The sequence below is a fragment of the Drosophila novamexicana genome, unplaced genomic scaffold (genome assembly GCF_003285875.2).
Source record: "Drosophila novamexicana strain 15010-1031.04,08,12 unplaced genomic scaffold, DnovRS2.1 tig00000808-arrow-arrow-pilon, whole genome shotgun sequence".
NCBI classification, from domain to species: domain Eukaryota; kingdom Metazoa; phylum Arthropoda; class Insecta; order Diptera; family Drosophilidae; genus Drosophila; species Drosophila novamexicana.
Genome location: NW_020824826.1, coordinates 1 through 15163, shown reverse-complemented (window position 1 = coordinate 15163; position 15163 = coordinate 1).

Here is a 15163-nt window from a genome sequence, read left to right as displayed (position 1 = left end):
CATCTTAAATAAAGAGAGACGATATCATTCTGAATCTGACAAACTACAAAACCACTACCGTTGTTATTCTTACATTAACAATGCAAAACAATTGAAAAATCAAATTGCCAGCGGACGAGTCAAAACTTGAATATCCCGTTCCACACCCATCTGATGACGATCTATTTGTGTTCGCCATCAGCTCAGAAGTTACAAACTGAGCTCGACTATCTGCAAAATGAAATTAAGCAGAGAAAACCAAACACCACTACTCACTCAAATAAAAGCTATAATAAACCAAACAACTAATAAAGTTACACCCATTGCCGCAACCAGCCTGCCAAAAGTAAAACGAATGTGCCCACAGGATTGCGAAGGCCCGCTCGAAAGCCCCTTCTGCGAATATACCTGTGCAAAGGCCAGCACCAGAACCGCCAGCGCAACTAGCTGTGCCATCGGGATAAGTGCGAGAGGCACACCGCCACTTGCGCCTACGAGGGAGCATCAGCGTGCCACATCCGGCGACGCCCAGCTGATGCAACGTATGAACAACAGATGCAGTTATATCCTTAATTACTTTTAATTATAAAATAAAAATTTTTGTAAAATTGAGCGGCAACACCTCCGCTCGATTAGCAGCATAGCCCATATAGCTATGCGAAACGCCAGGTAGTATTTTGTATTATTAGCAATATTAAAACTTTGAAACTAAAAACATTGGCATTTGAAACTAAAAACATTTAATGAATTTAAAAACATTATATGAATATATGAAAAACATTATGTGGCAAAACATTATATTATATTATATATAAATATATGTAAGAAATTTTAATTAAAATGGGTTCGAACGGTTCCAAGGTTGAAAAATCAGCCGCAAATGTTATAAATAATGTAAAAGTAATTGACCATAAAGAAAATTTGGAAAATATTACTATTTTTCTAATTATAATTACTACAGTATCTCTTGTATCACTAGCATAGAAGGTGCATGCAATGCATACAAAGAAAATTAAGAAACGCTATAGCAGTAGAGCAGACGGACTAGATAAGGTCTAAATATAAAAAAATATGGAATGGAGTATATTAGTGAAAAATATCAATGACTTCAAAGACCAATTTGAAAAGTCATATAAGTGCATCAATAAAGGCATGCCTATAAAGGTAGAAACACTAATATACCATGTACAAATATTGATAAAACAATGTAAGAATATAGTACATGCAGTAGATTCCATTAAAGCTAAAATAACAATAACATTAGACAGATATCATAAAAAATGTTGCAGAAGATTGATTTTTAGATAGGGAATATGTAAGACAAATTTCGTCTCCAGTCCCTGAATTTGATGGTAAAAAACTGGTCATTAAATCGTTTTTTAACAGCATAAGGCTTGTTGAACGAACAAAGGGCAACCAAGAGGATTTGGCTGTAGAAGTCATAAAATCAAAACTAATTGGCACAATACTATACAAATGCCAAGACGAGACTACGATCTATGGCATTATTAATAAATTAAAAGTAGCGTCAAATGTGAATCCATTGACGTGATTAAGGCAAAGCTGTTAAACGCCCAACAAATAGGCAAAACAGAAGCTCAATATACAGCTGAAATCGATGACTTGCGTAAGCAACTCGTGGCAGCTAATATTGACGACCCGAATAATGCAATATCTGCAATGAACAAAAATTGTGAATATGAAAAATTTCGCATAATAATAGAAGCTGGAAACTTCAACACATTTAATGATGTAATGATTTAATACATTCATTGCAGCACTATGCCAGCACAGTATTATATCAGCGAGGCAGACATAATAGAGGCAATGACTATCGCAATTACCAAAGAGGTATAGGCAATGGCCGCGGTAATCATAACGCAAACTATACTAACAATAATGCCCGTGGTAATACCCGAGGAAGAAATAATTTCAACCGAGGGTAACAACCAAAACAATAACAATGTCAACTATAATAGCAATAATTATGTTCGACTTACTCAGACTAACTCGGAAAACCAACAAAACTCTTAAGATGTTCACCAAGAAACACCAAAGTACACACAGTCAATCTAAACCTCAGTATCTTCATTAATATAAATAACGAAAAAATAGGCAAAGCATTAACCCTATTGCTAGATACTGGTGCATACAAGTTAACAACTAAACATATAAGATACATTCTCACAGTCATACATTGTTATTTCTAAGTACGCAACACACAATCATAAGTATTTGGTTGCCCTCAGCAACAAATACAACAACATTTTTTTTGCCCTCAGCAACAAAGTAGTACTCTTGTAAACAATGCTGACCCGCTGCCAAGAGTTCTGCGCACAGCAACTGAAAACGGACACCCGTGCTGCTTGCGCAAGAATGCTGAGTCGGCATGCCGACTCTAGCGTATGGCGTGATGCATTGGCTTCACAGGGCAAACTTAGGCTTGAACATTTCGGTAGCCTTCAGTCTCAATCTAGATCGCAACATTATAAGACGAGTGAATGATTAAACTCCGGCATTGCCGTCAATAAACATTATTTGAGTTATCAATCATAGTTGACCACGTCCAAGACGGGCAACTGGGAAAGTTCCCACAACCTAATCACATCGTTCCAATAGTCACCTGTTGGATTCATCACCACCTCACAAGGAGAAGAATCACCTGTTGATTTCATCATCACCTCACAAGGAGAAGAATCACCTGTTGATTTCATCACCACCTCACAAAGAAAAGAAGTCACCACCGTCCGACCAACCACACATCGTCGCCAGGCAACGAAGTTACGACGGAAGACTTAATTTACATATCACTATTAAAAGAACATGTTGATACATTTAAAAACATTAATTCAAACATATCAACTCAAATATCTGGAATCGGTGAAGGTTCAGTTATTTCTAAAGATTTAGCAATAGTAGAATTATCTACCGAAAAATATTTCATTCCACACGACTTCTTTAAAAAGACTTCTTTAAAAAGTATAATTGCCAATTAGATTTCACACAAACATGTGATTCTCTTATACTTCGGCCAAATAATTTAAATTATACAATAAAACAACCAATAACTCACACTTGTGATAATATGCCACAATACTTCCAGCTCGTTCTGAAATAGTCCGTCAAATCAATATTGTTTCGCCAGAAAACAATATTTTCATTCCAAATCAAGAAATTGATTAAGGAATATTAATTGAAAATACTATTTCCAAAAATCAATAAGCATTTGTCCGAATTTTAAGCATCTAGTATTTTGAGTGAGTAGAGAGTGAGTGTTATGGTTCATAAACGCGGTGGCTTAAAAAATAAAATAAATAAAAGAATAGCGCATCTAAGGTGGCTGCTATACACAAAAACGTCAACACCTGCATGGTCGACAGCTCGGAAGTTACAAACTGAGCTCGACTATCTGCAAAATGAAATTAAGCAGAGAAAACCAAACAACACTACCCACTCAAATATAAAAGCTATAATAAACCAAACAACTAATAAAGTTACACCCATTGCCGCAACCAGCCTGCCAAAAGTAAAACGAATGTGCCCACAGGATTGCGAAGGCCCGCTCGAAAGCCCCTTCTGCGAATATACCTGTGCAAAGGCCAGCACCAGAACCGCCAGCGCAACTAGCTGTGCCATCGGGATAAGTGCGAGAGGCACACCGCCACTTGCGCCTACGAGGGAGCATCAGCGTGCAACGGATGAACAACAGATGCAGTTATATCCTTAATTACTTTTAATTATAAAATAAAAATTTTTGTAAAATTGAGCGGCAACACCTCCGCTCGATTAGCAGCATAGCCCATATAGCTATGCGAAACGCCAGGTAGTATTTTGTATTATTAACAATATTAAAACTTTGAAACTAAAAACATTGGCATTTGAAACTAAAAACATTTAATGAATTTAAAAACATTATATGAATATATGAAAAACATTATGTGGCAAAACATTATATTATATTATATATAAATATATGTAAGAAATTTTAATTAAAATGGGTTCGAACGGTTCCAAGGTTGAAAAATCAGCCGCAAATGTTATAAATAATGTAAAAGTAATTGACCATAAAGAAAATTTAGGAAATATTACTATTTTGCTAATTATAATTACTACAGTATCTCTTGTATCACTAGCATTGAAGGTGTATGCAATGCATACAATGAAAAAGCAGACGGACTAGATAAGGTCTAAATCTAAAAAAAAAATATGGAATGGAGTATATTAGTGAAAAATATCAATGACTTCAAAGACCAATTTGACAAGTCATATAAGTGCATCAATAAAGGCATGCCTATAAAGGTAGAAACACTAATATACCATGTACAAATATTGATAAAACAATATAGTACATGCAGTAAATTCCATTAAAGATAAACTAACACAAGAACATGCCCAACAATTCCTTAAAGTCATACAATCTCTAAATACAAGATTGAAAAACATTGGCATTAGACAGAATATCATACTAAATGTTGCAGAAGATTTATTTTTACCAGCAAAGTTTGAACCAAACCAGCTGCAAGATCTGAATGAGTCGAAGCCAATTACCGATATAAATATCGATATCGACATTGACACACTGGACGATACAGAATCCAACATGTCAGACCAGGTAGCCTTAGATAGGGAATATGTAAGACAAATTTCATCTACAGTCCCTGAATTGACGGTAAAAAACTGTCATTAAATCGTTTTTTAACAACAAAATATTTCTCATGCTTAGATTTAATGTTCGGTTTTCACCAAATAGAATTAGAAGAAAATTCTAGATATATAACGTATTTTTCAACGACCAATGGCTCCTATCGTTTTAAACTATTACTATATGGTCTAAAAATAGCGCCTAATTCTTTTCAAAGAATGATGACCACCGCTTTTTCCGGATCAGAACCTTCACAAGCTTTCTTGTACATGGACGACTTAATCGTCATCGGTTGTTCCGAAAACCACATGAAACTTAGCAAACGTTTTACTTGTGTAGGCAACACAACCTTAAATTACTTCCAGAAAAATGTTCATTTTTCATGCACGAAGTGACTTTTCTAGGTCATAAGGTTACTGATCAAGGTATTTTGCCAGATGACAAAAAATATGATGTAATTGAAAAATATCCAGTCCCTACGGACGCTGATAGCGCTAGAAGATTCACAGACGTTTTATAAAAAACTTTGCAGATTATTTACGTCACATAACAAGATTATGTAAAATGACTGTAAAGTTTGAGTGGTCCGATAAATGCCAAAAAGCTTTCGAATATTTAAAAAATACTCTTATGAAGCCAACTTTACTAAAATACCCAGATTTTAGAAAAGAATTTTGAATCATAACAGATGCCAGTAAACTAGCCTGCGGAACAGTTTTGATTCAACGTATGGAGATAAACAATTGCTCGTAGCATATGCTTCTCGTTCATTTACAAAAGGAGAAAGCAATAAAAGTACAACCGAACAAGAGTTGGCAGCAATTCACTGCGCAATAACGCATTTACGACAATACATATATGGTCAGCATTTCACAATTAAAACAGACCATAGGCCATTGATATATCTATTTTCAATGGTAAATCCAAGTTCAAAATTAACGAGAATGACACTATATTTAGAAGAGTACGAGTTCACTGTAGAATACCTTAAGGGAAAAGATAATATTCTTGCAGATGCTTTATCAAGAATAACCATCAAATAATTAAAAAGTACTAATGCAAATGTCTTGTCAATAATGGAAAATTCGAATTTCTTAGACTCCCCTTCGGGCTACGCAACGCACCAGCTATTTTTCAAAGAACTTTGAATGACATATTAAGAGAACACATAGGTAAACGATGCTATGTTTATATAGACGACATCGTAATATTCGGAAAAACAAAGAAGAATATTTTAACAATTTACGATTAGTTTTCGAGACGGGAGGAGTTAATACCAGACATTCAAAACAACAACACTTGGCTAACCAGCTTACCAACATTTGGTTTCTTGCACGTGGCCATTCAACGTGCTGAGCAAAGCTGAAGACAGGTGTCGCGTATGCAACTTTAGGTGCATAGGAGGTCAACGCGTTCATGGGACAGCCAACCGTGGATTCGCTTATTTGGCATATCTTCCGCACATGCCAATGATTGTGGAATCAGCGGAACCAATAGAGTTCGTTGATTCCCAAGAAATGCGAACCCCTGCGATGTGCAGAATGGGGACATTTCAACATATGCAACAACACCAAGCTGGGGACGCCGACGCCGACAGCGACGCTCCATCGTTGGACTGAGGTTTCATTAGGGATTAATTAAGTGTAGCATGAGCAACGTATATAAGTTTACAGAGGCCAACGACACCATCTCCAGATGCTGATATAGCACTGGGCCGGATGTTCTTACGAGTTAACATGGGTCAGCAAATGCAATATAACACCAGCCACAGATGCTGAGATAACTCTGGGCCGGATGTTCCTGCACTTCGGCAGTACGGCGTATCGGTCTAGTGTTTTATAAACAATAATTAATTAATTAATTTTGTGTTTCCAAAATAATCAAATAATCAAAATAAAGTCTATAACGAAAATCCGCGAGAACTTATTATTTAAATATTAATTGGCGAACAACGTTTATCGGACCATTTTCTTCTATAATTATTTTGGGTGCTGTGCAGTGTAAAGAATTAGTCTACCAGTACAAGACATTTCGCGCTGTGTAAAAGCAATACCCAACCTACCACTGCAAACAATAAAGATGTGCCTGACCTACATCAATTAACGTCAGCGGCACAAGCCCAATAAAAAGTCATTTGATACACCGAAGCCGCTGGAGCTCTTTGGGCAGCGACTTGTCAGCGAAGTAAACCAACACCCATAGACTTCGGCGAGGGATCATAAAAAAGCTTTCGCAACTGCAGCGGGAAGCAGTAGACGTAGAGCATACAACCATTCTGGGATCAAATAAAATGTAAGTTTGCCAACATTTGGCACAAACTTTTTTCAATCTGTGTGATTTATTTAAAATAAAATCAAAAAATACATAAGTGAGAAATATTTAAAATTGCAGTAATTGTGTTCTTAACTTACATTGAGTAACACAACTTGCGTCCATCAGCAATTTTCATTAAACTCTCCTCTGTCAGCATTCATTTAATTTACTATTGTTGGTTTGCCCTTGAAATTGTGTTGTTATTATTGACAGTATAGTCCATGAACAGCTCGTTTCTCAGGTACAGAGACCGCTCTGCGAGGGGATCTGAGTCAGACGACTCCACCACCTTAGATAAGGAAGCCGTCCCGCAAAAAATCTTTGACAACAGGTGTAAAATAGGAATGGAGCCTGAGTAGCTTAGGGCTTTGGTGCAGGCCGCAGTGGCCTCCGCCTTAGAAGCACAGAGCGCAGTATTGAAGCAAATAGATGCAGAACTGAGGGCTTCTTTAAACGCTCAAATACAAGAATTGGCAGGCAGAATATCTGCCAGTAGTATAGAAACACCGCCGGTCCAAGCATTTGAGCCGGTGGAAATCAGAAACGACGTCCAATGTAATGAACCATTGGACGCCGTTAAATGCTAACCAGAATTTACGGCGGTGCCAGAGACGTACGCCTCTTGGAGACAAGCTGCGATAGCGGTATATAAAATGTACAAGCCATACGACGGCAGCTCACGCCACTACCAGGCGGTCATTATTATTAAGACCAAATTAGAAGGGCACCTGACGGCGTTTTGGGTCAGTTGGCACAGTAATGAATTTTGATGCCATAATAAACCGTCTCAATTTCACATAGAGGGATACGAGAGGCATTCACGTAATAGAGCAAGAGATGAGCACCCTAAGACAGGGCTCATTAACAATTTTACAATACTATGACGAGGTTGAGAAAAGGCTTACTCTTCTTACCAATAAGGTCAACATGTCCTACGAACCAAGCATGGCACAAGGGCTCTGTACGAAGTTCAGAGATGATGCGTTGCGTGTTTTTCTCTGAGGCCTAAAGCGAAGCCTGACGGATGTCAAGGCAAGGTCTAAGGACTTACCGACGGCCCTAGCTCTAGCGCAAGAGGTTGAGGCAAACCATGAGAGGCAAGAAGATAGGGAACAAAAAGTGACCCCGAGGCCACAGGTCCGTCAGCAAGATAGGGGTCAACAGCAGGGGGATCCGCAACCCAGCGGCTCCAAAAATCCTCACTTCACTAAACAACAGAAACAGCAACAAAGTCAATTTGAGCAACAGAGTGGCAGGTGGAACAAAGGTGGCGGGTCACGGGAACAAATGGACGTCGATCCATCTGTGTCAAAAATTCTACAACCATCGCAAACACCAGCCTACGTTAACTTTAGCGCTCCTCAAGCCTACAAAAGAACGGCCACGTCTGGGCGATTAAGCGGATTAAGCGGAAGATTCAGGTTCGTATTCTAGCTCTGCAGCAGCAGCAGAACAGCAAATTGCTGACGATAATGGTAGCGGGACCTCTCAATTTTTTAGGGGAAGCTCCCTGCTGCCCTACATCAGTAGGAGAGTAGCAGGGATCCAGATGAGATTTGTCATCGACACGGACGCTTCCAAGAATTATATCAGGCCACATAAAAACCTAAGGGTGTGTGCCCGGTAAATTCTTTCTTCTCTACCCATTCTATACACGGCACCACGAAGATCACTCATGAGTGACTTATATCTTTGTTCGGCAAAACTGCCACATTTTTCTTACTCCCAGACCTGTCCACATTTGATGGAATTGTGGGGCTCAACTTGCTCAGTCAAGCAGGAGTGTCGCTTTGTCTTTCCTTTTGGCCAACTCAAATGTGGCGCAGAAACTGAACAAATCGAATTCCACAGGTGCGCGGAAGTTAACTTTACCAATGTTGACTGCTGTAAAAGATCCATTCCTAAAAATGCTACAAAGCAAACATAAGGCCTTCGCGGATCCGGAAGAAGCACTTCCCTATAACACATCAGTGGTGGCCACTATCAGGACTACTGATGAACGACAAGTTTATGTCCGACTGTACCCCTATCCCATGGGAGCAGCGGAATCGTTAATAACGAGATCTAAAGCCTTCTGAAGAACGGTATCATTAAAAAATCTGTTACCCCCTACAACAACCTCATTTGGGTGGTGTAGAAGAAGGGGACGGACGAGTTTGGTAACAAGAATATGCGCCTCGTAATGGATTTCGAAAAACTTAACGAGAAAACCATCGCAGACAGATACCCTATGCCTAACAGTCCAATGATTTTGGGGAATCTTAGCAAAGCTAAATAATTTTCGACATTGGACCTAAAATCCGGCCATCACCAGATCACGCTAGCAGAGCGTGACCGTGAAAAAACAGCCTTTGCAGTTAACGAATTTTGCCGACTTCCCTTTGGGTTGAAGAATGCGGCAGCATCTTCCAAAGAACTGTTGACGACGTACTGCGTGAGCAAATTGGCAAATCTTGCTATGTCTATGTTGGCGATGTCATCGTCTTCTCAAAAGACGAAAATTCTCATGTCCAACATGTAGAGTGGATGAAAAAAGCGTACCGGAACCAAAGAATATATTCAAGATGAAATCATTTTTAGGACTGGCCAGTTATAATAGGTGTTTCATCAAAGATTCTGCCTCAATAAAAAAACCCATTTCTGATCTCTTAAGGGTGAGAATGGGTCAGTAAGCAACCATAGATCGCGAAACATCTCGGTAGAGTTCTCTGAGCTTCAGCGTCACGCATTCAAAAGCTACGTAACATTTTGTCATCAGAAAACGCCATGCTCAGATACCCGGACTTTAAGATGCGCTATTGCGACAACAGTTCATCGCTCTTGACTAGCAAGAGCTTGTCAGGGGACAAGAGTGAAGTAGAGTTACTGATCGCACAGCCCTTCTAGATGAACTCCTTGACTTGATTAATCCAAATGCAGTTAATGCCCTTTATTGCAACCTGCACACACTGGCACAGGTGCAGGATGGCTTAGTTCGCATGTTCCAGGCCCAAACTCCTAGCACTACAAAAACCGAGTTGCAGATGTCGTCAACGTTGATGAGAGAAGAGAAATTCTCGTGCCGAACATAATAGAGCGCACAGAGCAGCTCACTTTTTCTTGAGCTGCAAGTGTTATCAGAATACTATTTCCCTAAAATGGCGAAGTTGGCTAAGGAAAGTGCGGAATGCTGTATAATCTGCTCGGCAGCCAAATATGATAGGCACTCGAAAAGACACGAGCTCGGAGAAACTCCGATCCCGGAGACTCCTGGGAAATTTCTACACATTGATATTTTTTTCCACGGAACAAACAATTTTTTTTGACCTGTGTTGATAAATTCTCTAAATTTGCAGTCGTACAACCAATTCAGTCGCGCACTATCGGGCTGAAAAGCTCCATTACTGCAGCTCATGAATTTCTTTCCACGAGCCAGAACATTTATTGCGACAACAAGCCTTCGATGAATTCTCAACTATAAAGACATTGTTGTTAAATAACTACGGAGTCAATACTGTTAATGCGCCGCGATACATCGCACCTCAATGGCCAAGTCGAGCGCTTCCATCGCACTCTAGCGAGCTTGCACGTTGCCTCAAGCTGGAGGGAAACATCAGTGACTCAGTCGAAGTCATAATGCTAGCCACGATTTGAGTATAAGAAGACAATACATTCGGTCATCAACAAGAGACCTGGTCTTCCGCAGGTTCGGGTTTCTGCTGTTTCTATTTTTGGCAAGTGCGGGCCAGCGCGTGTGACTAATTACTCACAAGTATATTTCCATTGTTGACGGCCAAGTTCTGGTCTGGGAGGAATTCAATTTTCGAAACAATTGAGCTATGTAAAATGTTCCGCAGTCACACATGAGAAAGCTTCTAAGCGTAGATGCGTCCCACCTCAGAGATCTGTTAGAAGCTCTTGGCGCGCACCACAGGGTGGCAAGAAGTTTAGATTTATTGGGCACAGCCCTTAAAGTAGTTGCGGGAACACCTGACGCCAGTGACTTCGAGAAGATCAAATTCACTGAATTACAGTTGGTGAACTCAGGAACAAATCAATCAACTCACTACTAGTGTCAACACATTACTAAAAGCTGCAAAAAAGAATCAGATAGATTGCGGGCACTTATACGAAAACTCTTTTAGCTCGGAACAGAATGTTGCTGATGGAAATGCAGAATTTGATGCTTGCTGTTACCCTTGCAAAAATTAATATCATAAGCCCAAATAAATTGGATCACGCAGATTTGAAATCTGTTTGGATCAATGAACACAGGTACTTCAATAGCTGACCTTACGTCCGTTGCGTCCGTGAAAGTATTACAATCTATTAATGCCCTTCACTTTATCATTAAGTTACCGAAAATCAAAATGGCTTGCAGAAGGTGATGCTGTATCCCAGTTGCATGAGAATGCTCTGCTACAAATCGACGACAACATTATAACTGAGTGCGGAGATCAAGTGCTTGCCCTTAAGAATTGCGCTTCCACGCCGGGAGGAAATTTTTGTCAACTTTCACCGACCAGAGCTGCATGCTGGTGGCTTGGCAAACTGCCAAATGCAGCCGAGTCACTTAGACCCGACACGGGTCGATGACGGAATTCTGATCATCAATAACCGGCCTGCTAAAGTTTGCACTGACAACGGTACTGAGACTTGATCTGATCAACGAAACGAAGAACTTGAATCGCAACAACGTCCACAGTAAGTTCCCCGGTATCGCGGAATTTCCCCTTCTGAACGTCACCGGCCACCAAGACGTGCTGAGTCTCCCTTACCTTCATCGCTTAAATGAACATTACCTGGAGATCATCAAGGAAAACAAGGACGAAATTGGAAGCGTCGACAGCGTGGTTATAGCCTTCTTGTTGGGTGTGTATTGCATCATAATTTGCATCGGAGTCACCTACCGTCGGTTCACCAAAAACATGACTTCGGCCAAGGAGATTAAGAAGGTGTCCGTAGCGTAGGTGGTAGCGGCCGAGGGCGGCCTTTACTTAAAAGGGGAGCAGTTAACAGAGGCCAACGACACCAGCTCGATGCTGATATAGCACTAGGCCGGATGTTCTTACGAGTTAACAGGGTCAGCAAAATGCAATATAACACCAGCCACAGATGCTGACATAGTTCTGGGCCGGATGTTCTTACAAGACGGCAGCGCACGAGTTGCGCCCCTGACGTCATTACCCCATTCACACCAATATAAAGTCGAGTTCAAACCAGTTGAGCTTGCAAGCCTTGTATCCGGTGGAGTGAAATCCAATTTAATGTAAACACAATTCAAATCTTAAAGATCGAAGTGTTATAAAATATTTTGACACATAAATACGACGCAACTTCTTTTGAAATAGATTCCATCATCCAGCTTCACTGATGGTGACCACTTTATGTAAACAATTCCTAATCGATCAGCCCACAGCCTCGCAGCACTTCTGCTAAAAGCTATATTGTAAACAAATAACCATAAGTGGCTATGTCGCTCCGATGCATTAATGTAAACATAAAACAAAGCCTCAGTTGCTCTCTGCAGCTTCTCTGCTTGGCGCTCTATAAACAATAGTCCCAAATCGCCAACTGAGCCTTTGCACTCTTTTGTCTTAGAATTATAATCCAGTTATAAGAAAACCACAGATCTAACCAGTACGAATAAACGCAAGTTAAAAGTTAAATTCGAGTGTTGTATTATTTCTTGGTATACATCTCAAACTTATATAATTGGCGCCGTGTGAACAATAATAAAGTGTTTGACCAGAAAAATTTTAGCATCACTTATAACAAATAAAACAATATGGAAAATCAAACGGGATATAACAACAATGCAGCAATGCATTCAAGCATTAACATCAGCAACAGCAGCAGAACAATACCAATCCAATAACGAAACAACGAAACAGCATTGAACGAGAAACCAGATGTGTTCACTGGAGAAGAGCGTACTTACATGGCTTTATTGCATCGGTATGGAAACAGTGCCCAGACATTCAGCGTCATATCCAACACCAAAATTCAAGATCAGCAAGACACAATTTTAAACATTAACTCACCAGAAGATTGGGATACATGCAAGATCAGACTAAGACATCATTACCGCCCCAGAACAGACCAGATGGGCTTCACCAGAAAAATTAATAATTTAAGGGTAATTACCATTCGAGATTTAGATTATAAGGTTCGTTAGATTGTTTAAGAAATTATAGATTTTTCAGTATTTGAAAATAATAATAGACTGGTGGACATATTAAGTGGCTTGTTAATACAACGAGTCAAGGAATTAGCATCCGGCCCTATGGCAATTTCATAAATGATCAAAAACAACATTATCTGACGTAAGACAAGAAATTGCAAAATTTATCGGACTAAATTATGGAAGTTTAAATCAAACACTATTACTTAAACGAAACACTGACAACAACTATTCTAACCAAGGACAGAATCAAAATCAAAATATTCAAATCAAAATGATCAAAACCAGAACTCTGGACGTAACAACAAAAATAACAGACGAACCAATAATAATAACTCGAACAATAAGAATCAGAATTATGAACAAAATCAGGGAAATCAAAGCCAAAATGTAAGAAATAATTAAAATTATAATCAAAATTACAATGAAAACTATAACTATAATCAAAATCAGAATTACAGCCAAAATCGACAAAGTCAGAATACTAGACAGCAGCAAAATTATAACCAAAACCAAAATTTTCAACAAAATAATCAGCAAGCACCAATAGAAGCAATGAGTGTTGACAACCTAAATAAGGAAAATCCAGAAAGTTCAAGCATTGTAGATGAACCAACATTTTTTAAACAATTAGCCTCGGATGAAAATAAAATTTTTATTAAGGGACTATTGAGGGAAACATATATAATCCTAATTGACACGGGATCAACTATTAGTATTCTTAACAGATGTGTGCATACATCTAATATACAATAATTGAAAAAATCTAAATTATTCATACAATAAACTGTGAACTAAAAACTAATAATTATTTAGTAAAAACTAAAGTACCAAGTGAGTTTAAATATGCAGAAAATGCACGATCAATATGGGTAGCATTGCCCCTAGAAAAATCTTATGATTTTCTATTGGGTATGGATTTTATCCAAGAAATATTGAAAGTATTGATTTTTAAAAACAAGATAATTAAACGTTTTAATGGGTTTGAAATTCCATTCCTATCGAAACAACCAATTGATGTTTGTGTTATGAAAATAAGTGAAATTGAAGACCTCAATGTAGATGAATTAAACAAAGAAGAAACTGAAATCGTTAAACGTTTAATAAATACAGAAATTATACTTTAAAGATAAGATATATTGACTTATACAAATACAGTAGTTCACAGTATTAGAACAACTACAGATCAATTAATTTACTCAAAAATTTATAGATATTTCCCAAATATGAAGAAGTTCGGAAACAAATTATTGACATGGAAAAGAAGTGGTATAATCAGGAAAGATAAAAGCAGATACAGTTCTCCTATTGGTGTGATCCTAAAAAAATTGATCAATCAGGAGTACAAAAATTTCGAATATATAAATCAGCTTACCGTTCCTGATAAGTATCCATTACCTATCATGGACGCAATATTAGACAAGTTGGGGAAATCTCAGTATTTCAGCACTTTAGATTTAGCAAAAAGATATCATCAGATTTTAATGGATGAACAAGACATAGAAAAGTCAGCTTTCGTTACACCAATGGGCTTAAACGAGTATGTAAGAATGCCTTTTGAATTAAAAAATGCACCAGCAACGTTTCAAAGATTAATGAACGAATCATTATAAGAGAAAACTATGAAGAACAACAAGAAGGACCAACAACAAATTATAAGCGAGTCAGACACAAGGACGAACCCTACTTCAGATTTACCAAATTACAAATGTTCACCCATGTAATATAAAAAGGCCATTACAGCTTGAAACTAACCCAAAAGCAAATAGCAATGCACAGTAAAATATATACTATATACTATATATACTATAACTATACTATAACAACATTGACTTTGATAGACGCAAGATTGCATATTATGCCAATTCAGGAAAACGCATCCTGCGTTTTTGTTTCAGTGCATATATCCAACAGTGCAAATATATTCAACATTGAAACAATTATTATTTTACATATTATAAACATTGATGAAATCACTAATATAATAAAGTTGAAAACAATATCAAACATATACATATCGCAGATAAAAAATACTATTAGATGAAATAGATACAATAAAAGCAAAA